Source organism: Rhinopithecus bieti, unplaced genomic scaffold, assembly GCF_001698545.2.
Source record: "Rhinopithecus bieti isolate Rb0 unplaced genomic scaffold, ASM169854v2 scaffold_16999, whole genome shotgun sequence".
Classification (NCBI taxonomy): Eukaryota; Metazoa; Chordata; class Mammalia; order Primates; family Cercopithecidae; genus Rhinopithecus; species Rhinopithecus bieti.
In genome coordinates this window covers 95,636-121,836 of record NW_016808939.1, presented here as the reverse complement: position 1 = coordinate 121,836, position 26,201 = coordinate 95,636, and the positions used below count along the sequence as shown (strand labels likewise).

The window sequence follows — 26,201 nt, the reverse complement described above, 5'->3', positions numbered from 1 at the left end:
AAAAAAAAAAATTATTTTAAAGTCTCACTATGGGTTTTTAAAATGCATTTGAATGTTTTATTCTAGTAAAGTAAAATTGAGAAACATTTAATATAAACTTTTCCCAAATTTTTTTGTGTAAAATTGATGCTTTCAGAAAATGTACCACGTTTATCCAGTAACTTGGTACACCTAAACTTGAAGGAAATCCTAGTCCTCAGGTGGAGAAAGACAACATTAAAATGTCAAATATATAGTATAAGAAATCTGTGCTTATTTAAAATTAAAATTAAAATTAAAATTATTGATATTCCAATGAACTGTTGCCATATTTCAAAATAATTATAAGCACAACAATCTTTATTCAGCTAACAAATAAAAATTAAAAAATACATAATTGTAGGAGAGTTATGAACATGAAAGAATATTTGCAAGCTTCTTTATCAAAGGAATAGTTAAAATCATTTTGTATAAAGCAGTTTTACCATTTATTTGCATTTGGAAAATGTAAAACACTTCCATTTCAATTACATTAAATTAGTATAAAAGCTTTATAAAATTAAGCCATTATAGTTTAGACCATTGGTCGAAAGAGCTACTTGAAGATATGAAATGAAAAGTAAGACTATGACAAATATATTTCATAACTGCTCACTGCCTGAGCAACCAAGTGGAAGATGTACTTTCAATACAATATGATTAGATTATATGAGGGACAGAGGGACAGAGTTCTCCATCAAGTAGACTGAACCCTAACAGTTGCCTCACAGTCATCACACTGAAATATTAAATTAAATCACTGAATTAAAAACTAGAAAATTGTAGAGAGGATAAGCACTCTGTTTCTGAAACATGACAAAGAGAATAGAAAGAGGATGATCCTGAAGAGCTTTGTGTTGTCATCCTTAACAATTTTTTTCTTAATATACTAAAGAATTTTAAAAATGAGATTAACATGATCAATTGTTTATTTTAGAAAAATTAACTTACTAGATATTTCAAGTGAGAACAGGGTGGAAGGATTGGACATAAACAATATGAAAGTTTTTAGGTAAAAGATAATGAAAACTTAAAGTCAGGCAGCGACATATAGATAGTAGGAATGGTATTTACTTGACATTAAATAAAATATAAGTGAAAAGATCTGGTACTCATTTTAATGCAGGGAGGTCAAAGAGATGAAGAAATTCATGAAAAATTTTGGGTGGCTAGCGTGACCACATGAAAGGGGAATCATTTTTTTTTGAGATAGATACTGTAGGGGAAAGACCAGTGCATCATACTGCAGAGAAGGGGAGATTAAATAAATAATGCAATTGGATATGACCCTATTGAATTTGAAGTGTATATGGGATATTGATGGAAGTTGTTTAGGACAGGATTATAAATAGGAATCTGAAGCTCACTAAAGAGATTTGAGTTGGAGATGAGAATTTGTATATACATCATGAGTTTTAGATGAGATCTGAGTCAAGATACCTGGAAAATATTGTGCAGGTTAGTATGTAGACTAGTAGTCCAAGGATAAAAAATATATTTAAAAAACCCTCCACCATTAAAGAACATCTCACAAAGAGGATAGGAAAGTCTGTTAGAAAAGAGTATTAAGTGAAAGCACTATAATCAAAACAAGGAATGAGAAAGCTTTAAAATACTGATGTCTTTTACACTAGCAAAACAGTCAAATAAGTTTTCTGTAGGACTCGGTAACTAGAAGGCTTTTGGGTTATGAATCTGCATTGGAGAATGAAAACCAGATTTCTTAAAATGATGTAGTATTGAATTCCATGTTGACTCCTCTTTCAAAAAATTTAGTGATAAAATGAAATATTAAGATAGGACCACATTATTTCAAGAGAAATATGGAATGTGCAGAGGACTTCATTAGAAAGAAGAGCCTGTAAGATGTTTATAGCTATAGGAGAGTCATTTTATATGTACAAATTAAAACACAGAAAATAAAATGTAAAGATCATAGATAAGACCTTTATAAGATTTGAAGAAGCTAATAGGGAGTTAAGTGGAGAAATTAGGAGGAAAGAAAATCTTTCTCAATATCACAAGAATGCCAACAAAATTATTTATAACCTGGCATGATCTGGTATCAATTAATTAGCCCTTTTGTCTTCTGTTATGGGAGCTGAAGGCCTCAGATGTTTCTTTGCATTTCTCTGAGTTTCTACTGTTAGATGTATCTATGTACAGGGAGATGCCAATACAATGTTCGTACTCCTCCTTTAAGTGTTGTATGAGAAGGAAACCAGAGGCAGACCACAAACCCTGGTATTAAAAGATAGAATTGGACCCGCCCATTTTCAGATCTTAAGTCCACTGTGGGCCAGGCATGGTGGCTCTCGCCTGTAATCCCAGCACTTTGGGAGGCCAAGGCAGGCAGATCACGAGGTCAGAGGATCGAGACCATCCTGGCCAACATGGTGAAAGCCCATCTCTACTAAAAAAAAATACAAAAAATTAGCCAGACGTGGTGGCAGGCACCTGCAGTCCCAGGTACTTGGGAGGCTGAGGCAGGAGAATGGCATGAACCTGGGAGGCGGAGCCTGCAGTGAGCAGAGATAGCACCACAGACCTCCAGCATGGGCAACAAAGCCAGACTCTGTCTCAAAAAAAAAAAAAGAAAAAGAAAAAAGAAAAAACAAAGAAAGAAAAAATAAGAAAAGTCCACTGTGGAGGAGAGAATGCTCAGCTCAGCAAAACTATTGGTCTCCCTAAAACTCTCCCTAAAACTGATATTTATTCACCCTGTTTATTCACAGAATCACCTTGATTTTGTTTCCACACTCTGTCAGCACCAGGGTGCTGATTGCTATTTCACGGTTTTTCCCCAAAACAGAAGGCAAATGATGTTTCAGCAGGCAATGCTTTTCCCAATGCATGCTTGGGAAAATGCTTTCACTAAAATCTTCTGGTACACAATGTTTTTCACTGTGACATTTCACCCTCTTTTGCTTTTTGACTCAATTTCTTCCCTTACGTGTGACCCAACTACTTCTTGTTAACCGAGTAATTCTCGGAGATCATATGCCAGGTTTTTCAGCTCTTGTCAGGTTTCAACATGACCTGGGGTAGAACAAATGCTGGTGGATGGTGGCAAGTAGGTGAAAGAACACTCAGGGTACCATAGGCAGTTGCAACATGGCTTTATTCTCTTCCCCCACTACAGAGTCAGCAGTGAAGCTATATCACTCACAGACAATAATGGCTCAAAGCCAGATATGAGCTCACATAAGCAGTTTACATTAAATGGCTACATAAATATGATTACATAATGCATGGGGTTGTGCACCTGCACTCCAAACCTGCTGTGTCTTGCTGTACTGGATGTCAGCCTCGGTATACTCCTGACTGAAACACAATCATTTTCCTTACACTCTACCCACTAACTCAAGGGAGTCCTCCTAGTGGGGAGATGTGCCCACAGGGCAGAACCCTGGACCCATAGGCTGTAGCAGCAACACAGAGAGCAGCAATTCACTACTAATATTCCCTGCTATGCTGCCCATAATTATTAGGTTCTGGCCTATACTCTTCAGTAAGGTTCTCAATTGTCTTGATTTCCTGGGAAACTTCCTGCAAAGCTGCTGTTAATGTTTTGTTGATTGTCAGAGATGAAGGTACAACATTGCATCCCCAAAAGAGCACAGATGCCACCTTGGGCAGCAGTTAATATGTCTAGGACCATCTGGGTCTGCAGTACCACCCTCCTGGTTTGATCAACCTCATCTGTCAATAGAAGGAGGGCAACTCAGATATAATTCAGCGCTCAAGCAGTATGCTTCCCAAGTGCCGTAATTTGCATTTCTACAGTGATGACACCTGTTGCAGAGATGTTTAATGCTAAGGGGTAGAGCCACCAGGGGGCTCATTGCACTCACAGAAACGAGGAAGGTAGCACCTCCCAGTTATGTATGCTTCTATGCAACGTGGGTATAACAGTGGCAGGAACATAAGGCCATCCCCAGGTACAGCAGCCAGTCCAGTTAGCTGGCAAATATGGCCATCCCATGTCTCCACTGACCCACATACTCCCAGGGGACACAAAGTCCATTGGGGTCCATCCAGCTTGATGAGGCTGCCTATTTCATCATACATTTGGTGTGGTGACATATGTTATATTTATGCAGGCTATGGCAGGCAACCACCACACAGTGATGTTACCCTAGTGATGCTCTATGCATTGTGGTACCTGTAGTGGGGGCATCATGTGTTTTCCCACCAACCAGTACATCCATTATAGTTATGAGTTAGCCAGGAAGCGGGCATGCCATGGGTTTTGTGGCAACCCCTATGCAAAGCTTGCCATGTCATTTTCCATACTTCAGCCATGGGACCCCAAGTCTCTAACCATGTCTAGTTTTCCACAGAAGCTGGATATATGTGCCAGGGTACACTGTCTGCAGCTGCTACTGAAAGAACGGTGCAGATCCAACAGGTGGAAACATTGGTCATCTCAACATAGGTGTGGGCTCATTCCACAGTGCCACTGGAGCATGTCAACCTATGGTCAAAACTGCAAAGCAGGCACAGGTACTATCAAGGGTAAATCATGCCCTTCAGGCAAAATACAAGCCATCTCTTCACCTCTGGATAACAACGCAGCCCCCAAGGGCTTCTGCACTGGGCGATGGTACCACACCTTCTCAACTCCCATGGTTCCTTTGGGTCTTGTATCCATGACAAAGTCACTGAGGAACTTATAATAGGTCACACAGACAATACATATGTCCCCAGAAGGAACGTATCACAGAGGCCATATATTAAATATCCAAGGAGTGATATGTAAATCATACTGGAGGTCCTCTTCCCAGGGGGTTACAATAGGCAGCCATCAGCAATGGGGAACTTGAAGGGTCCACAGCCAAAACCAGCTTTTTTGCTCCCTGTCTATAGTGGCATAGGGGCAGGCAACAACAGATTACCATTCATCCACATACCTGGTCAGAGGAGGTCATCTTTGGTGTGTATCTGTAACTGGATGGGGGCAATGGCTTGGTTTAGCAATGCCTCCACTGGGGCCACGCCACCTTTCTGTGGCTGTTCATTCAGTTTGGAGCATCAGGTCCAACCTTGAACTCCACCCTGCAAAGACAGGGAAGTAACAGGAAAGCATAACTTGTTTTCAGGAGTTCATTATATCGCTCAATCATACCAGCAGCTTGTGGGTTATATGGAACATGGAACTTCCACTGTATGTTGATCCATTGTGCCCACTGTTGTACCTGCTGTCCAGCAAACTGTGTTCCCCTATCACTTTCAATGGTCAGGGGATGACCATATAGAGCACACAAGTTTTGCGGGACCCGAATGGTATGTCGTTAGTCAGTCATCCTGCAAGGGTAGGCAAACAACAGACCAGTGGTTCTGTCTACAGCCGTCAGCACATGCGTATGCCCCTGTGACCTTGACAGCAGCCCCGTGTAGTTTGTTTGCCATCTAGTCAAGAGCATCTGCCCTACCATCTCTTGTGTAACACTGGGAGCTGTCTCCATCTGGAGTATGCCTGTGCGCAGGATGGGCACTTCTGGTAGGCCTCCTAGATATCTTGCATGGGCAAGGATAGACCCCAGCTCTTACTGACATGTTGCATTAATTTACTCCTTGCATGACCCAATTTTCGATGCAGCCATAGGGCTACATCTTATGTAGGTGCTGACTCCGTCCATCAAACCTTGGCCAAAGCATCTGCCTCATCATTGCTGGGGGCACCCAAAGGCACACGGCCTGACACATGATAAATAGTTACATCTTTTTGGAGGCCCATTTCCCATAGGTCTTGCACATGACCTGGCCCCAAATGGGCGGGTGGACAACTAGCCAATTTTGAAACTTCCAGGTAGTTAACCACAAGGTCAGGCCTCTATAATCAGTGCAGATTACCATAGGTGTTTCCTCCTTGGTGATCACTGTCCACACTTCCCTGAGTTCACCCCACTGACTACTTTGTCCACACGCAGTATCAAACCATATGGTATCAGTACTAGGTTGGACCGTAACAGTGGCCCAGGCAGCAGTAACACCTCGGGTGGACCCTTCCATATACCATGCCTCATAGGGAATATGGGGGCACCCCTCTTTGGATGTTGATAGCTCAGGATTTAAGAGTACCTCAGGCTGACTCATGGCCTTATCTTACATCAGAACTACAGTTCCCAAGACTTCTCATAATTCTGCTGCTAAGGAGCTCGTACTCACGGCACTCCGCGGTTCTAAGTAGGCACCCAACTTTGCTGACGTGGATGTCTGTGCCATCCCAGTCCAGGGGGTCGTTATCCATGAATGTACCCCCTCCATTGGGTAAGTCGTCCACACAACTACTGTAGCCCATCCCGTCACACTCTCACTCACAAGCCTGAAGGGTGGCATATGCCCCTGCTAATTGCTTCTCTATCAATGAATACCAGAGCTGAGCTCCCTTCCAAACTTGGGACCTAAAGCCTACTGGTGTTCTAAAGTGCTCCATGTGCTTCCATAGGCCCCAGCCAAAACCATCTGCAGTTACAGGCACACTGATTTCAAATGGGCATCCTGGGTCAAAGACTCATAGGACCAGCACTTGCTGTGTGGCCCACATGGCTGTAGAAAAGCCATCTCAGCCTCATTGTCTCAATCCTAGGTAGTTCCCTTTTTTGTCAACTGATAAAATAGTTTTATCATCTGAGCCAAATGGGGCACAAATGCCCACCAATATCCCAAGAGGCCCACAAAAGTATGTAGCTGCCTCACCGTGGTTGGGCCAGAAACATGCCTGAATTTTGTGGATGATGGCCTCTGATATGGCCTTGGTCTTAGCTGATCAGATAACTTCCTATAATTTAACAGACAATCCAGGCCCTTGGACCTTGGATTCATTGACAGCCCCTGCATGCTGCCAAATGTTGTCACAAGAGGGGTGCTGCCGCTTCTAAATTTTGAAGAGAATCAGAAGTTAACATAATATCAATATAATGGAATACACGGACCCCTTTTGGACATTTCCAGGTGGCTAAATCCACGGCAACGAGACGATGACATATGGTGGGACTATGCATATAGCCCTATGACACGACTGTGAAAGTCCACTGTTGCCCTCCCCATGCAAAGGCAAATTGTTCGTGGCTCTCTGGAGCAATGTTGATTGAGAAGTATGCACTGGCAAAGTCCACTACATAGTGATAACTGTCACAATTCCATCATCAATCAGTCCATCAAGTCCATAATAGACGGTACAGCTGCATGTAAAGAAAGTATTGCTTTACTTAGTTCTTGATAATCCACCATCATTCGCCAAGTTACAGCAGGCTTCCTGACTGGCCATACTGGAGAATTGTAGGGGCTGTGGGAGCTACACACTGTCTGCACCTCCTGTAACTTCTTAATAGTCTCAGTTCTCTCCATATGGCCACCTGGGAAGCAGTATTGACGAGTGCAAGTAACCCATTGGGGTGGTGGGAGGACCTGGGCCCAGGGATGCATACGTCCACCCAGAGAATGTGTTCAGGTATAGGAGAGACATACACAGTGTATAAGCAGGAAGCCAAGCAGCCAATGCCAAGGTGCAAAGATACAGGTTTCACTTTCACTGACCATTTTCCATATCTGTCTATGCATGCAGCCCGGCCTGGAAACTTATCCACTTTCCCACAGATGAGTCTACAATCTATGCCAGTGTCTACCAGTGCCAGCAGCTGCTGTACATTGGTGGGGGACCAGTGGATTGCCAATTCCACAAGTGGCCTCCAGTCGTCTGGTGTCCCTCAAAGCCGGGGACCTTGGCCAGTTCCCTAATCAAGCAGAAAAGGCTCTGTAACTCCACCTGTCTGCAAGTAGTACTTGAGCTGGAGCATCCAGGCGGGACGGGGTCGAGCAGCATCGGCCTTCTCCGTCTTGGGCATTTTGCAGAATTGTTGCTCCAGGGACAATTGCCTCCACAAAGCTAACAGCACTTCATTGGGTTGCTTAACAATTTTCTCTCAGTCAACCCCAGCCAAAATCAAATCAATCCACATCTGCCCACATCTCTGCTGGGGTCCCTTTTTGTCCCATTGGGTCGTCCGCTGTTGAAGGGGTACCTTCCTCTTTTTTGTGACACAGGCTCCTTGTTCCTGCCTATGGCCCTCTGCTTCCCCAAGGGCCACCATGGCAGTAGTCACCTCATGCATGTGGTGTCCCACATATAGAGTGAGGACAGCAGCCAGAGAGCCAAAGGCACTTGTCAGCACAGAGCCCAATACAAGGTCCCTCATGTGGGAGGTAAAGCAATCATCATCTGGCCCTCAGGTACTCAGATTAAACATAGCCTGCTGCATACCCATCTCTTGAATTACTTGCACCAAATCTGTATACAATTGCCAATTATTCACGATTTTTGGTATTTCTCTGGCATCATTCCATACTGTTTGTATGGCTGTCATCAGCCGTTCAATTAGCATGTAGTTGCCTTGCCCCTGTGCTACCCTCCTGCTCACCTGCAATCATTGATGGAGGAAGGAATGGATCATAATGGAGGCCAATTTTTCCATTTCGGAGGCATACAATACTGTTGCTCCCTCATCCCAAAGATGAAGCATCGAATCTGGTAGGGCTTCCCCTGAGCACTGCCAACACTGTTTGCCTAATTCCTGCAACTCAACTGGGGTATAGGCAGTGTATGACGTGTGCCCTGTCATAGCAGAGGGTCCCTGAGCCTGCCCCTGGGTCCCCAATGGCTGTCCATGCTCTATTTTCTGATGGTCCACTGAGCAAACCCACAACAGAGGTTCTTCCTCCTAGGTATCAGACAGAGCAGGGGTCTCTGACCAGGATGGTGGTCCCGCCTGCACTAATGGCAGCCCCTAATTCACATTCCAAGCTGTGTAGCTGGGCTTCCAGGTGCTCTGCTTACATCTAGAGGTCCCTTAACTGTGCTTCATTCTGCATGGACTCAGCATGCACTTCCTATAGCATAGCCAAAAATGCCTATCCAACTCTTCCAGCAAAGGTGCGCTCCTTCTCGGTGCTCTGTGCTTCCAGGTACTTAAGCGCCTTCTCCATGCTCACCGGGGACCCGTTCACCACTACCCATGTTTCTACCATTGCCCATCCTAGCAGAATGGCAGCCACTGGGTATCATAACCCATGCTGAGGCCACATGGCTGACCTGGGATAATCAGGGGCCGAGGGCTCACTCACCTCAGGGTCCTGCCAGCTACATCAACTGTCAGGTTCCAATGCAAGCTGGGGTCCAAGGGGAGCTGGTAGACAGTGGTGGGTAGCTGAAAGAACACTCAAGGGATTGTGGGCAGTTGGGACATGGCTTTAATCTCTCTGCCATCTACAGAGTCAGCAATGCAGTCATATTACCCATAGATAATAATGGCTCAAAGCCAGATATGAGATCACACAAACAGGTTACATTAAATGGCTACATAAATGTGATTACCTTATGCACAGGGTTGTGCACCTGCACTCCAAACTTGCTGTGTCATCTGTACCAGATGTCTACCTTGGCCTACTCCTGACTGAAACACAATCATTTTCCTCAAAGCCCTGTCAACTTCTTGTATGGGTCTGTGGCATCTCTAGTGTTTAGAAGAAGGAGAAGAAGGAGGCAGCAGTTCATCCCTTCTTATCAGGAACCAGTAGACAAATGTCTTTTTTTTCTCAATGGATGTTGTTGTAAAGATGGGAATATTGCTTATGTTAATGCACTCTATAATGTTTTCTTGCTTTCTCTTAACTATAATTACTCTCTCTTTTAGAGAGCATTTTGCTAGTCCCAAATTTGATTCCTGAATAACAAATATGTTCCAAACAGACTTTGTTACGAAGTCTAATTCAAGATGGTTCTGTTCATTGTTTTGTATTTACAAACAAAAATAAATGTCCCAAAATATGGAGTCACATTCTTTTGGAAATTGCATTCAATAGCATGAGAAAGTTATCCTGGTTCTTTAAGCCAATTTGATCTATACATTTTAAGTCCTATACCTCTTAGCATTGAAAATACTATACTTTTATCAGATATATAGTTTTATAATAATTCAGTGATATTTGCTGCTTGTGCCCTATCATATCTGTGTCTATGTGCACATTCTTAGGCTCAACTCTAGACCAGTAAATCAGAATCTTTACCTTAACAAAATTAACTTTGAAGAAACATTTCTCTAGACCATAATTAAGATGCAACAAATAATTGGGATTAAATAAACCATGTAGTGTAACCAGTCTTCCAACTAAGTTACAAATAAAAACTAAAATATAACTCACAAGAATCTATAAGTTTGTGAGTTTTAAATGAGGTCAAAATAATTGATGAAGGAAAGAGGAAGTTGACATGGAAATTTAAAATGCTTACAAATGGATAATTAACATACTACCTATGACACTTAAGAAACCAGCTAAAATATTTAGACAAAAATGTACAACCATTAATGCTAATACTTACAAAAGAAAAATGTGGAAAATCAAATTTAATATTTAACCTAATAAATGAGTAAACTATAAGCAGAATAAATTCAGGAAAATTACATGGTAAGAAGTAGTAAAGATACACATGGAGGCTGGGTGTGGTGGCTCATGCCTGTAATCCCAGCACTTTGGGAGGCTGAGGCAGGTGGATCACGAGGTCAGGAGTTTGATACCAGCCTGTCTAACATAAGGAAACTCCGTCTCTACTAAAAATACAAAAAAATTAGCTGGATGTGGTGATAGGCGACGGTAATCCCAGCTACTTGGGAAACTTAGGGGGGGAATCACTTGAACCCAGGAAGTGGAGGTTGCATTGAGCCGAGGTTGCACCACTGTATTCCAGCCCAGAAGACAGTGCAAGACTTTGTCTCAAAAAAAAAAAAAAAAAAAAGATACTTATACTTATGGAATAAATGAAAAAAGGAAACATATGATAACATTAAGAAATGATTAAGATAGCAAGTATTCATTTTTTAAAATACTGAAAATAGATTAATAGATTAACATATAGCCAGATTGATTCAATATATAGAGAAGGAAAACTAAACAGTATAGTGAAATAAAAAGAAATGACATTTTAAAAACGAAGGAGTTACCATTTGGTTCCTAATGTTACAAATAAGAAAATGTAGGCTTTGGGATACATCCTGCCCTAAAGAATGGAACTTGTAAGTAGAAGTTCTAAAATTTGAGCACAGGTCAGTACAACTCCAGAGTCAGCGCATTTAAATTCTAGGCAGTGCATCACCCCTTTTATTATGGCAAACAAAACTTTAAAAATTCAGCTCATCAATTTTCCTAATTAAACTTGCATAATTCACCCTTTCACATCTTGAGTACTGTTCAGCTAACCTTCTCTCATTTTGTCAAATCATTCTGTGCTCTCGAAACTGAATACATAGCATTTTGTCTGACATAAAAAATTGAGTTAATCAGGCATTAATTCCATCTCTTTGCATGAATGTCTTATAAACTTATCATTATGCGTGCACTCATTTCCTTTTCATTCATATGTTTATATACATACATACATACATACATACATACATACATACATACATTTGCTCAAACAGAAATAACAAGACAATATTCTTTATCCTTCCTCTGCCCTCTGGTCAATCTTAGCAAGTAGAAGGGGTAGGTGACCAAAGCTGTTAAATTAAGAGTATTGCCAATAAGTATCTGTTAAGTTAATTTAAAAGGCCAGACTCTAAGCTACTTAAGAACAAAGGTCAGGTCTTCTTTTTCCCTTATGTCCTTAGTGCTCAGTATAATAAGTGACTAAATTTGCACACTTGAGGCCATTTCATGTAGGTAAATAATTCTACACATCAATATTACTTAAAATAGTACTGTCTCATTAAGAAACATTTAGATTTTGCTCTACTTACTCTGTTTATGATGAGAGAGGAGTGAAAATATGCTTTAGAACCACAACTCGGCCGGGCGCGTGGCTCAAAGCCTGTAATCCCAGCAACTCTTGGGAGGCCGAACGGGCGGGATCACGAGGTCATGAGATCCGACGACCATCCTGGCCTAAACCACGGTGACAACCCCGTCTCTGACCTAAAAAATAGCAAAAAACTAGCCGGCGCGACGGTGGGCGGCGGCCTGTTAGTCCCAGCTACTCGGGAGGCTGAGGCAGAAATGGCGTCAACCCCGGGCCGAGGCGGAGTATTGCAGTGAGCTGAGGATCCGGCCACTGCACTCCAGGCCTGGGCCGAGCAAAGGAGACTCCAGTCTCAAAAAAAAAAAAAAAAAAAAAAAAGAACCAAACTCATCCCACATAAGGTCGGAGAGGAGAGAAGGAAAGAATGCCAGGGCAACATTGCACAAGCAGCACACCCTTTGTTTCCTTGCTAGTATGGCTCTCTAAACCCTTTAATCAAATATTAATGAAATTAAAATATATCAAATAAAGGAATACCAGGAAACATATCACAATGGAGTTATTTATTTTGCAGCATATATAATTTGCATCAATACACTGCTAGAAGGAACTGTGTAACATAAATGGTGTTTATTGAGCTTCCTGGATCTGTGACTTGGCTCTATCACTACTTTAGAAAAAAATTATGGTCATTATTCATTCAAATATTTCTTCTGCTCCCTTCTCATATTTCTTTGTTCTGGTATTTCCTATAAATACTGATGTTCATAAATTTAATATCTTTGAATTGACCAACTATTCTTAGGATGTATACATCTATAGTTTTATAAATTATAATATTATTATTATTATTATTATTATTATTTAAATTGTCTTTGTATTTTAGTTAGAGAAGTTTCTATGGGAGTATCCTCAGGTTTACTGATACTGTCCTCAGACATGTTCAGTCTACTGATGAGCCAATCAGAGACATTCTTGATTTCTGTTAAACTGCTTTTGATTTGTGGTTTGTTTTTATAGCCCTTTCCACTGTAATCTGTTACACCAGTGCCCTCTGTTGGTTTGGCATTGAGGTGTGGGTGACATAAGTGTTCTACTACTTTGTGATAAAATGTCAGTATTTTTGTTTGCCCGTGTCTGTACTGTGACTTTCACAAGTGTTTTCTCTAGAGGTTTGGCTTCCTCTCTCCTCCCTACCTTTGGCAAGACAGGAATGCTAGAGAAGGCTAGAGCTGGAACAGTGCCCTACCTCTAGCTGGGAGAAGACGCTGGTAAGTCTTTTTACTAGAGAGAGAATAGGTTTTTGTTTTAACGAATGCTCAGTATGACTCCAGTTACTGTTCCAGATAAGGTCTCAGCTATGGCTGTCTGGATTTGCCCATCAGTCTAGATTTCAGAATGGTGGTTTGCCTTGGAATCTCAGTTCTCAGATGGGTCCAAGAAAAATAATTAATTTTCATTGTTTCACCTTTTACTTATTGTAAGGTTGTGAATGATGGCTTTCCATTTTTTACAGGCCAGAACTGTATTTTGTTGTTGAATGCTTTGTCTCTTTATAATGCTAAAAACTAAATGCTTGAGATCAAACCAGAAAAAAAATGAATTAAAATTACAACAACAGAAAATATTGGTTATTCTCAATGCACATGCTATCCTATTTTCCTTTCTCTTTTGGCAAGTCATATTTTGTTCCTGAATTAATCATACTGTTTCCGATTCATGCTTCTCCAGAGGCTACCAAGTACCTCATAGAAATATATTTGTGAGGAAGCCATCCTTGCCTCCCCTCACACATCTGAAGCACTTTAGACTAAGGCAGGATACATATAAGTAGATTGGCTAATAAAAAATTGATAATCACACTTGTTATGAAAAAATAGAAAATATTTGAAACTTTGTTTTAAAACTTAGTTTAAATTATGTATATTCTATTATGTGATGTGTTAAAGCAGTTTTTCAAATTTTGTACATTTAAACAACAGTAATGTCCAAAGAATGACATTTGAAAATAGGAGATTAAATGCCAGCAAAACTAAACATCTCCCAACAGAGCTATGATATTTGACAGTTGTGAAATCTCTGAAGACATTTCAGTTTTATTTATTAGGTAAAGCTGTCACAGTTTATACACACCATGAAACTCCAAAGCGACTATTATCAAATGACAGTACAGCTTGACATACCTGAAGGTAGTTACAAGAGCATGTAAGAATTGATAAATCATATTTAAAAGAAGAAAAATGAATATGAAATTATGGTCAGAATATGAATTATGGTCAGTAAGAAACTCTGAAAACACTGGGAAGAGTAATTGTATTTTTGGGGCACAATGTGGAAACATTCTCATTATCATATCATATTAAATAAATTGCCTATTAAACAATTGTCTCACCCTCTATATATTGATAAGGGAGTCAATTGTTGAAAAGATGGCATAGTAAGTTTCCACTAATTAGATATTTTTTTTAAAAACAGCCTATTTTTTAAAATTCTCTCTGCATGAATGCCGCTGTAAAGGGTAAAGCCAGGGTTAGGAGTACAGAGAGCTTTTCTTAAGGGTACTATCCATCTCCTCTTGTTTATTTGTGATCACTGCGCTCCAAGGTCCTCAAACTGCCAGGTATTCCTATCAATTTCAGTTCCTGAAACGTGCATACATTCACTTCCTTAAACATGAATAAATTCACTTCCTTTGCTTTGCTTATTCACGAAGCTTCCTTCATTAAATAAAATTTCTGCCATTTTTTACCCGACCAACTCCTAGTCTTTTCTAAAACTCAACTCATATACCATCTTTTGTAGAACATCTTCTCTCCTGACTTCATTGTTCACTTAATAATTCCCTCACCATACTTTTTGTTATCTTACTGTATATGAAGCTATGTAAAAAATAGTAACTGCTCAAATGTAAGAGTATATGATGGCACAACTGGGTATTCACATGCAAAAAAGAATAAAGTTGTACCTCATGATGGTTAATACTGAGTGTCAACTTGATCAGATTGTAGCATACAAAGTATTGATCCTGGCTGTGTCTGTGAGGGTATTGCCAAAGGAGATTAACATTTAAATTAGTGGGCTGGGAAAGGCAACCCACCCCTTAATCTGGGTGGGCACCATCTAATCAGCTGCCAGTGTGGCTAGAATATAAGCAGGAGGCAGAAAAATGTGAAAAGAGAGAGTGACCTAGCCTCCCAGGCTTCATCTTTCTCCTGTGCTGGATGCTTCCTGCCCTCGCATATCGGACTCCAAATTCTCCAGTTTGGGAACTTGGACTGGCTCTCCTTGCTCCTCAGCCTACAGTTGGCCTATTGTGGAACTTTGTGATCATGTGAGTTAATACTTAATAAACTCTCTTTATACATATGTATATGTTCTACTAGTTCTGTCCCTCTAGAGAATCCTAATACATACTTTTACCTCACACTGTATACAAAATTAACTCAAAAAGGACCAAAGAACCAAATGCAAGACCTAAAGTATGGACCTCTTAGGAAAAAACACAGAAGTACATCTTTGTATCTTTGGATTTTCCAATGGTTGCTTAGTTAATTCACAAAAGCACAAGCAACAAAAGAAAAAATAGAAACATTAGGCTTATTTTGTGTTGAAAATTATACCATCAAGAAAGTGAAAAAACAGACCTAGAATCAGAGAAAATATTTGCAAATCAAATGTATGATAAATCTCTAGATTAAATAAAGAGCTATTACAACTCCTTAATTTAAAATTTCAATTATAAAATGGACAAAAGTTTCTAATACACATTTCTGTAAAGTAAGCATATGAAAAGATGTGCAACATCTGTATTAGTTTCCTATTGCTGCTGTGGCAAACTGTCACTAATTTAGTGGTTTAAAACTACATGAATTAATTAGCTTATAGGTCTAAAGTTAAGCAGTCCAAAATAGTTCTCATAAGGCTATGCTTCTTCTGGAGTAACGCTTCTGGGAAAACATCTATTTTATTGATTTTCAGCTTCTAGAGGCTGCCTGCATTCCTTGGCTCATGTCCCTTTCTTCTGTCTCCAAAGAGAGTCTCATACTATTAATGTTGGTGCAAAAGTCATTACTGTGTTTGCCATTAAAAGTAATGGCAAAAATTACGTAAATATGTAACAGTTTATACACACCATGAAAAGAAATGGCAAAAACAGAAATTACTTTTGCACCAAGCTAATATGTTCAAATTTCTCTCTCTCTCTCCCTCTCTTTTGACTTTCATCTGACTCCCTCTTTCACATTTATAGGACCCATGTGATTACATTAGGTCCATCCAGGTAATCTAGCATAACCTCCTTACTGTAAGGTCAACTGATTAGCAATACTGATTCTTTCTGCCACGTAAAATAACACATTCATAGATTCCAGGGATTAGGACTTGGGCTTCGTTGAGGGCCATTATTCTGTCTATCACATCATCATTAGTTTTTAGGGACATGTGAATTAAAACCACAATGAGATATCACATTATACCCATTAGGATGCCATTATCAAAGAGACAGACAATAACAAGTAATTACAGTGATTTGGAGAAATTAGAACCTAAATGTTTTGCTGATGGAAATGTAAAATGGTACAGCCACTTCCAATTTGACAGTTTCTCAAATGTCTAAATACAGATTTACTACAGGACCTCAAAAACTACACTCCTAGGTGTTTATCCAAGAGAGTTGAAATAGACATTCACCCCCCAAAAAAGTGTACACAATTCATCATAGAATAATTACTCCTGATATATGAAAAGTGAAAATATATCAAATGCCTGTTCGTTACTGAATGGATAAGTAACATAGGATACACTTATACATTGGAATGTTACTCAACCATGAAAAGGAATGAAGTACTGATACATACCATAACATGGATGAACTTTTGAAACTTGCCAAGTGCAATTAATTAGACATAAAAGACCACATATGATATAATTCCATTTGTATGTAATGTCTAGAAAATACAAATCTATAGATAAAGAAAGTAGATTAGTGGTTGCCAGAAGCCAGAGGTAGAAGGGATTAGAGGGTGACTACTGAAAGATACAGGGTTTTTTTGGGGCAGAATGATGAAAATATTCTGAAATTTGAAAGTAATAATGATTGCACAACTTTGTGACTATATTAAAACCACTGAATTTTACACTTTCAAATGATACATTTTATGGTACGTGAATTTTATCTTAATTTGAAAAATGTTGAAAAGCTCATGACACACATACCAAGCCCTGTGCTAAGGTGTTAAGTACTTTTCTTATACCCTAGCTACTTATTTAACTCTGACAACTACCTTTTGATGTGATTGTTATTGTTATTGCTATCACTTTCAGGCAAGAAACCATGGGCAAAGTGAAAGTACATGACTTTTCCAAGGGCGAATAGCAAATAGGTAGCAGAAGAAAGAGGTGAGCCCTGGGATCTGGCTCCATAGCTCACTCTACTCCCTGAGTTGCACAGCTGTCCAGCTTCACCGTCAGTGCACAAGGGTTGTCTTACCAAACAAACTTTAGGTTCCTTGTTGCCAAAAGTGTGATGAGATTTTGTGACCTCCAGTGTCCAGCATATGGGCAGTGATGTAACATGGACTCTGAAAGAGAGGAGTAAGATAGTGTTATGACTATGATCGTGTGCCTGAGTTGATTACTAACTGTATGATTTTGAAAACCTGAGTCACATCTCTAACTAGCATAGTTATTTTGAATTGTTTTAACTGAGAAAGTAACAGTAACTAGCTCACAAAGCTGTTGTAAGTATTAAGTGAGGTATACATAAAGAACCTATTACAGTGTTTGAGACTCATTCATATATTCATCCATTATTTCAGCAAATATTTATTGTGTGCCTACTCTTTGTTTCAGACACTCTTTTAAGTGCTAATGCACTTAAGCAAATATAAGAATCCTTTCTGCTATTGTACTTACATTCTGGATGGAGACATAAATAATATAATAAACATATAAACTATATTGTACGCTACTATATGGCAGGAGATTAGAAGTTCTGTAGAAAAATAAAATAAAGCGAGCAATGAAGATGCAGCATGATGAGTATGCAGAAAGGCTGTGATTCAACTGAGAAGACATTTGAACAAAAACTTGAAAGAGATAAAGGGCACATACATCTGGGTAGAGGAACAGCAGTGCATAAGTTTTGAAGAGGGAATGTATCCAGCATGTTTGAAAATATAAGGCTGGTATGGATGGAATTGGGTGAGTAAGAAAGAGATGAAGAGTAAATAGGAGATTCAGTCTGGAAGCTCACAGGGAGGTCAGAGCTTGTAGATGAGTGTAGGTTTATAGGCTAGGCTTTATGGATCAAGCAAATAATTTTGGATTTGATTTTGAGTTCGACAAAGAGCCATTGGAAAGTTTTGTTTTGTTTTTTATTAAAAGAGTGAATAACTTTCATTTTGGAAAGACTACCGTAACTGCTATGTTGAGAACAGACCATAGAGAGAGGACCGTAAGAATAGAAGAGAGGGTAGTTAGGAAACTACTGCTCATCCAGGAGAGTTAATGTGACTCAGCTGAGGAAGAGATTTGAGGAGGTGGTGACACATTGTCTGACGTTAGGCTATTTTCACAAGACAGCCAACAGAATTGGCTGATATTTTGGATGGTTAGTGTGAGAATTATGAAAGGATCCAAGAATGCCTCTAGTGTTTTTAGCCTGAGATGGGGAAGGATAGTGTTGGAATTAAGTGAGAAAGAAGAACTAAGAATACATCCAGTTAGGAAGAGAGATTAGGAGTTCATTTTTTGAAAATCTTAATGAAATTTTATATTCTTGAACACATAAAGGAAGAATTTAAAAAGAACATCGACGTTAGAATTATCTATCTGATATTTTATAAACCTTAGGCAAATAAGTAAATATTTAACCATGATGTTTCTTCCACCTAAGTAACCACTTAGCTTGGTAATACTTTCATAAGCAGAGAGTAGTCATTTCATTTGAAGATAGAAAGCTGTTTATTAAAGCTTCTGAAGATGCTTTATTGTTTTTCTCCTACAAATATTAAAGTTTAATCCCACATACAAGAAGTTATGTTGAAGATGGATAAATATGTTATGTATTATTCCTCAAGCTAACATGTATTACTAGAACTTTTTCTTAGCACAAGTCATTTTGTAATGTAGCTATGGCAAGATTGCTGCAGCTTAAATTATATAACTTGAAAGTTACCTAAAAATTACTAATTTAATTGAAGCAGAACTATGTTTGTGAAAGAGAAAGACAGGAAAATTAATTGTTTTCATGTGTCTTAGTTTCTCATAACATAATGACGAAGTTAGAGAAATGTTCTAGCAAGGGGCCACTCTTTCCTTGCCCAGGAAAATGCTATTATTAATTTAGCTTTCATGGAATGTGCAAATTAATATAAAATGTCATTGCCAGAAACACCTGTACACTGTAATTGCTTCTATTATTTATAAACTACACAGTAAAAAATGAAGGAAATAAACTGGAAACCATAAAGCTATGGTATGTAATAGAAGACTAGCAGACAGAATTATTTGATAGGAGAGGCATTTATTCATTCAACAAATACTGATGAGTGTCTATTATTTGCCAGGTAATATTACAGATAAATGAAATTAAGGGCTGCAAAACATTCCTACTGATAAAATGACATAGAGAAACAATTACTTTATCTCATGTTTTTGTTGTATCAGTAGCAGCTATAAATCATTTGTTGAGTCAGATTTCTCCAATAATTAAACAACTTAATGGAACAAATTCAGAAGGCAAATTCACCATCCTGATGTCTTCAACCTTTCTTAGAATAAGAGGGTTGAAAAATAACTCAAAGTTTCTTTGGGGATTAGCCTTTTGTCCATTAACATTAACATCAAAACCCAAAGCAATTCCAATGTAATTGGCAAAACGACAAACATTTCCTAAACAGGCCTTCAGGGAACTGAATGATTCCTGAAATGATACCTGGTTTATTCTTCTAATGTCTCTAGGACATTCTGATTAAAAATCAGTTGCAATAGTGAAATTATTATTAACATATTATGATAATAAAAGCTCCATTTACTGAATTTCAGCTTCACATAGACAGTTGGAAGGATATCTGGCATGTATAAACATCTGGGCTTCAATGCTGTACTCTCGTACTTTTTTCTGTGACTGTTTTTGATCAAACAATTACTGTTGATTAAAGAGGCAAATCCAAAACTCAGCCTTTGAGAAGTGTTTTATTCTATCTTAAGCTCTTCTTCCTAGCAAAATTTTATTTTCCTTTTCATTTAAAATTTAGTAAGCAAAATAATATTTTCCACATCTTTCTCCAAACTTCTCTTAGCCTCACATCTCTCTAACTTTATAATACATATGACTCTATACCAAAACATTTCTCTACTCTATTCTACAAAGCCAGTTTCTTATTTTTTTCTCTAGATCTCAATCCCCATATCTTAGATTTTGACCACTCCCTTTCCAGAGTTTTCCAGCATCATGCCCCTATTGGGCAATTCTCTTCTGCCTTTCCATGTGCATGAGTATCGTTAGTATTTCTTTCTTGCCAATTTGCCTTTGAAATATATGATGTAACTGCCGTTTTCATTTCCTTAGTATCCAATCTTCCTGTCTCTTTCTATTTAACATTGATCAAATACGAAACAGAGAAACCAGGTTTTGTTGTTCTGTTTTATCAAATTCTTGAATACTGTTCTCAACTTTTATTCAGATGGCACATATGACAGAGACTGTGAGTATAGGAGGACAGCCTTCATGTGGATGAAACCCTGACGATAAGGATGGGGTTAACATTAGATGTAGAATTAGAAAACTCGAGATGAACTCATAATCTTGACAGTATACATCCTCCCACTTTATGATGGTAGAAGTGTCCCAAAAGTACCAGCATTACTACTAGTGTGTATCCACCAGTGCACATGTGTATCCACTATGCAGATCATGGTTTATATTACTATTCAGCCAAAGCCAACAGGACTCCTTGCAAGGTAGCCCTTTCCATGACTTGAGTCAGGAACCAGTTTTTATACATGTTAATGAAATACAGTGTTCAATAGTGTATTTCAAGATAACACATTATCTCACTGTCCTAATGAGTGGGAGTAAAGGCACAATATAGGCCCTTATCTCCCAGGACATGCTTGGTATTAACAAGGCATTGATAATTTTTTGAAATAATGGCAATAAATCAGGAAAATACATTAGGTTGACAAGGAAATGAGGTATGCCCATTAAAAATAAAACATTTAGTGACAGAAGGAGAGAGGGAGGGGCAAGATCACGTGATAACCTGAGGTTTAAATGAAAGGATTAGGTTTAAGAGTCTTACTTATCAAACAAGTAATGTGTACTCTGGTGGTCCCCAACCTTTTTGGCACCAGGGACCGGTTTTGTGGAAGATAATTTTTTCCACAGATGGAGGGGAGGATGGTTTTGGGATGACATTGTTCCACCTCAGATCATCAGGCATTAGAATCTTATAAGGAGCACACAACTTAGATCCCTCACATGCACAGTTCACAATAGGGTTCGTGCTCCTGTGTCAATCGAATGCCACTGCTGATCTGACAGGAGGTGCAGCTCAGGCATTAATGCTCACTCTCTCAGCATTCACCACCTGCTGTGCAGCCCAGTTCCTAAAAGGACACAGATCGCTACTGGTCCACGGCCTGAGGGTTGGGGACCAGTGCTCTGGAAAGAAAGCTGATCTAGGAAACATGAATCAGTTATAACATATTTAGGATCAGTGATAAAAATTTTTGATAATTCATATAAATAATATGATCTGACCTGAGAGGGTCTTTTTTCTCAGTGGGGGAGGGGTTATTTAAGATTACCTGGAAAGTGTCATAGTAAAAGTTTCTAAGTTCCAAGGAGGTATAAAATTGAACAGAGAAAAGACAACATGGATTAAACCAATAGTATTATAGTTTAGAACAAGTTTTTGTTTAAATATTTTCACATAATGTGGATTTATTATTGTTCAAAATATTAGGGAAATTTAAGAATCAGACAAAATAAGTGTCATTGCAAAATTAAGTTTTAAGAAATTAAATTTGTGATTAGTATTAAATGTTAAAAATAGATTTATTAGAACAAGTTTTGGCAGTAAAATATATAAATTTAGCACATTAAGCATAAAAAATAGTAAGTAGAAAATGTGTATATGCACATTCAAAAGGCCCTGGTGCATTAACAAATATATTCAGCCTAATGATGCATAAAATATACTGATTTCTTTTTATCCTTTTTATTTTATTTATATTGGCATTTTCTTTTACTGTAACTCATTTTTTTTTTTACTTTTCACATATGTTCAGCTAACTACAGAACATTTCCATTTCAACTCAGTGTGCATAAAAATAAACACACCATTTTATCCAAGAAAAAATGTTATCTCTGCATATATGCTTTTGGTAACCAATTTCTAGGCCCTAAAAATGCAAATCTTTAGGCGATTTTAGCTCATGTCTGTACTTTAGTCTTAATACCCTATCAGGCATGACATATTTCTTAAAAATAACTCTAGCATCTGTTCTTTCCTTAATATTTCCATTGTTCCCATCATATAAAAAGCTTCTACCACTGAAAATGGTTTCCTAACTTGTAGCTTTCATTTTAATTGTTCATATCTCATAATCTTTGTGCACACCTATGATACAGTTCATTTTTTCTTTCATGGATTTTATCATGTCTTAGCTTCAAACATATTGCCTACAAAGAAAACACTCATGTTTGCTGCTTGGTTTTCAAGAACACACACACACACACACAGACTCACTTCCTCTCTCTCTCAAGCACACACACTCACACACATGCATGCCATGACACTTTATCAGACCTACTTCCTATCTTCCCACTCTCCATCTTGAATTAACCACACAAGTCAAAATGGTCTCACAACTAGCCTTTGGGTTTATCATTGTACTAACAGAGACTAACTCAAGCCCTAGAACATACTCTGGACTCAGTCCAAGTTTATTACACAGAGCCCCACGTGCTTCTCAAATACCATGCTTAGGGAACCTCTATCCATTTTCAGCCTTAGAATGGACTTATTTTACATCCTGCTTGCCTAAATTCTACTCAGCTTTTAAAGCTCACTAATTTCCAACTTATCTCTAACACTTTTGCATACTGTTATACACGGCTATCTTTTCTTTTTTTCTACAATATTTTGGCCTTTAGAATACAGTATCATGATCTTTAGTTATTTCTAGAAGTAGATTATAACCTTCCTAAAAAGGATAACTTCTCATTTTTTGATGTATTTACCATAATGTCTAGCAGAGTGTTAAGCATATAACAGGTAATTAATAAAATACGCAATTATATCCTAACAGATGATTTTATATACTAATTGTCAGGCCTCTGAGCCCAAGCCAAGCCATCGCATCCCCTGTGACTTGCACGTATAAGCCCAGATGGCCTGAAGTAACTGAAGAATCACAAAAGAAGTGTAAATGCCCTGCCTCGCCTTAACTGATGCCATTCCACCATAAAAGAAGTGAAAATGGCCGGTCCTTGTCTTAAGCCATGATATTATCTTGTGAAATTCCTTTTCCTGGCCCATCCTGGCTCAAAAAGCTCTCCCACTGAGCACCCTGTGACCCCCACTCCTGCTCACCAGAGAACAACCCCCCTTTGACTGTAGTTTTCCTTTATCTACCCAAATCCTATAAAACGGCCTCACCCTTATCTCCCTTCGCTGAGTCTCTTTTTGGACTCAGCCCGCCTGCACCCAGGTGAAATAAACAGCCTTATTGCTCACACAAAGCCTGTTTGGTGGTCTCTTCACACAGACGCGCATGACACTAATTACTTCAGCAAAAAATGTATTGGGTAACTTTTCTATGATATATATGCTGGACATTGAACATACAGTGAAAAAATATCATTCGTTTTATAGTCCCTTAAACATTTTGCAATGAGTAAAACAAATAAAAGCTATGTCAATAGAGTAGGAGAAACACCACATGAAAAGGAATGGAATTTTCAGGAAGGGGTACTGTATTACAGAATATTAAGAAAATAATGTGATATATATATATATATATATATATATACACACACACACACACACACATATGGACTTGAGCACTGTAATCTTTTATTTTGTTTTACGTGGTTGATTACTTGCTTATTACAAGTTTCCCAAAGTAAAATTAAGTTTTATGAGAAAACAAACCCTCTCTAGCTAACTCTTGATTACATACTCTCTGACTAGCATATTGTCTAGAATATGTTAATAATATTAGAAATAAATTACTAAATAAAGTAATAAATATTTACTTAATTATGAATACAAGACATTTACAATGGCTTGGTTAATAGTCATTTAAGTTTGTCTGTTTGTGGTTTGGCAGAGGCTGGTGGGTGGGGGGTGAGGAGTTAGAAAGTTTTAAAAGAGTTACTTTAATACAAAGATTTTGTAAAAGATCCACAGAAAGAGAGAAAGCAAGACAAGATACCAGAATACGTGCTTTGCAATAATCACTCTGGCACTGGTATGGAAATGAATCTGAAGAGATAAGACAGCATAAAGAAAACTAACTTGGAGGGTATTGCCTATGTAAATCAGGACCTAAACAAAGTTAACAGCAGTGGAATAAAAACAAGAGTATAGATTCTAGAAATATTTAAGTAATAGAAATATAAATTGATAGAGCCATTGTGAAGAAGATTCTGGTACATTTGTAGACCAGAAAATGTACACTTAGGTATATATCACATAGAGAAGCTTAACTGCATAATGTACCAGGATATTGTCACAGCTTTACATCTGTCAGGAAGGCATTCTAGTCAACATAGTCAACGTAGCTGCTCCTGTTTGGCAGAATAGATAGATTAAATTTGGTGCATGCACACTATGGAGTATTATACAACAGTTACAAACAACACATTAGATGTATACAAATAATTATATGCCTTGAACTTAAAAATATAGTGCTTAGTTTAAAAAGTAAGATTAGGCTGAGCACCAGTGGCTCACGCCTGTAAACCCAGCACTTTGGGAGGCCAAGGCAGGCGGATCACGAGGTCAGCAGATCCAGACCATCCTGGCTAACACGGTGAAACCCTGTCTCCACTAAAAATACAAAACATTAGCTGGGCGTGGTAGCGGGCACCTGTAGTCCCAGCTACTCAGGAGGCTGAGGCAGGAGAATGGCGTGAACCCGGGAGGCTGAGGTTGCTGTGAGCCGAGATCGCGCCACTGCACTCCAGCCTGGGTGACGAAGCGAGAGTCCGTCTCAAAAAAAAAAAAAGGTCTGATTAAAAAAAATAAGATTAAGAATATAATAGCTAAGATATTTATATTTACATAATAAAACAGATTCAGGCTGGTCCGAGTGCAGTGATATTTACAACAAATTGATCAGAAGTTAACAGATTTATTTGTTCCTCTTCCACTTCTACTGTTTCACTTGACTAGCCTTTAAAAATAAATAATTACATGCATACGAAACAATAACATCCTCTTCTGCAATAAATAAAATATACATACTAAATACAAGAAGATCAACCTCTCTTATTTCAGGAAAAAATGCTTTTTTTATTGGTATTACAGCAAATCTATAGATTTTCTTTAGTAGAATTAACATTATATTGAACTTTCTTAATCAAAAACAGTAAAACATAATTCATTTATTCAAATAGTCTCATTTGTTCTAATCTTGTCTTAAAGGTAAAAATTTAAAGGCAACAAAAAAGGAGGCATAGAAAAATGATGTTTCAGGGAGAGTTTATTTGAACAAATATGTTGCTGCCCTTATAGTGAGAACTACAGGAATACCTATATCCTGGCTTGCTAATTTGCTGTTATAAACTTGCCAAATAACTAACTAGAATGATGATGAATAAAATTGTTTCCACTTCTTGCTCTGTATTCTGAAAAGAAGAAAGGGTTTTGGGAAGGGCCTTCCCTGTGCCTTATGTATGCCTGCACTTAGATGTCTTTAAGTCTTGTTCCAAAAGTCATCTTTGAATAAATTCCTGTAGCCCACAATCAAAGACCATACCAGGCATTCCTGAGCAATCTCATAGATCTTTGACATTCAGTGGCAGCGTTACACACTAATAAAGTTTAAATAACTTAAATACATTAAGAGGACTAGGTCTCATTTTGAAGGAGTTTTTAAAACTATAATTTATGCCTAGAAATCTTTTTTCCCAATTGTCAGCACTTCCCTAAGTGAAACTGCTGATGCAGATCTAGGCTCTTTGCTTCCCCCACATCATTGTCTCAGAGATAAAACTGACAATCACTGTAATCACTCAGGTTAAGTGTATCCTATTGTGATTATGCTCCAACTCCCTGTCTCTATTGATTATTGATTGAGTCATCATTTTAAAGATGAAAATTTTTTCACTCAAAAGCCTTCTCCAACGATGAGTGTATCCTTCCGGTGACCC

The 26,201-nt window shown here is 38.5% G+C and overlaps 1 long non-coding RNA gene across 2 annotated transcripts in view; it reads right to left on the bottom strand.

Annotated features, from left to right (window-relative positions):
- Positions 1–26,201, bottom strand: part of LOC108539307 (uncharacterized) — a 95,125-nt gene that overhangs the window by 40,152 nt on the left and 28,772 nt on the right. For both annotated transcript variants that reach the window (XR_001888328.1, XR_001888327.1), the window contains exons 2-3: positions 17,301–17,391; positions 4,932–5,076 (exon numbers count right to left, since the gene is read on the bottom strand). This is a non-coding gene — a long non-coding RNA (uncharacterized LOC108539307). The remainder of the gene's footprint in view (positions 1–4,931; positions 5,077–17,300; positions 17,392–26,201) is intronic.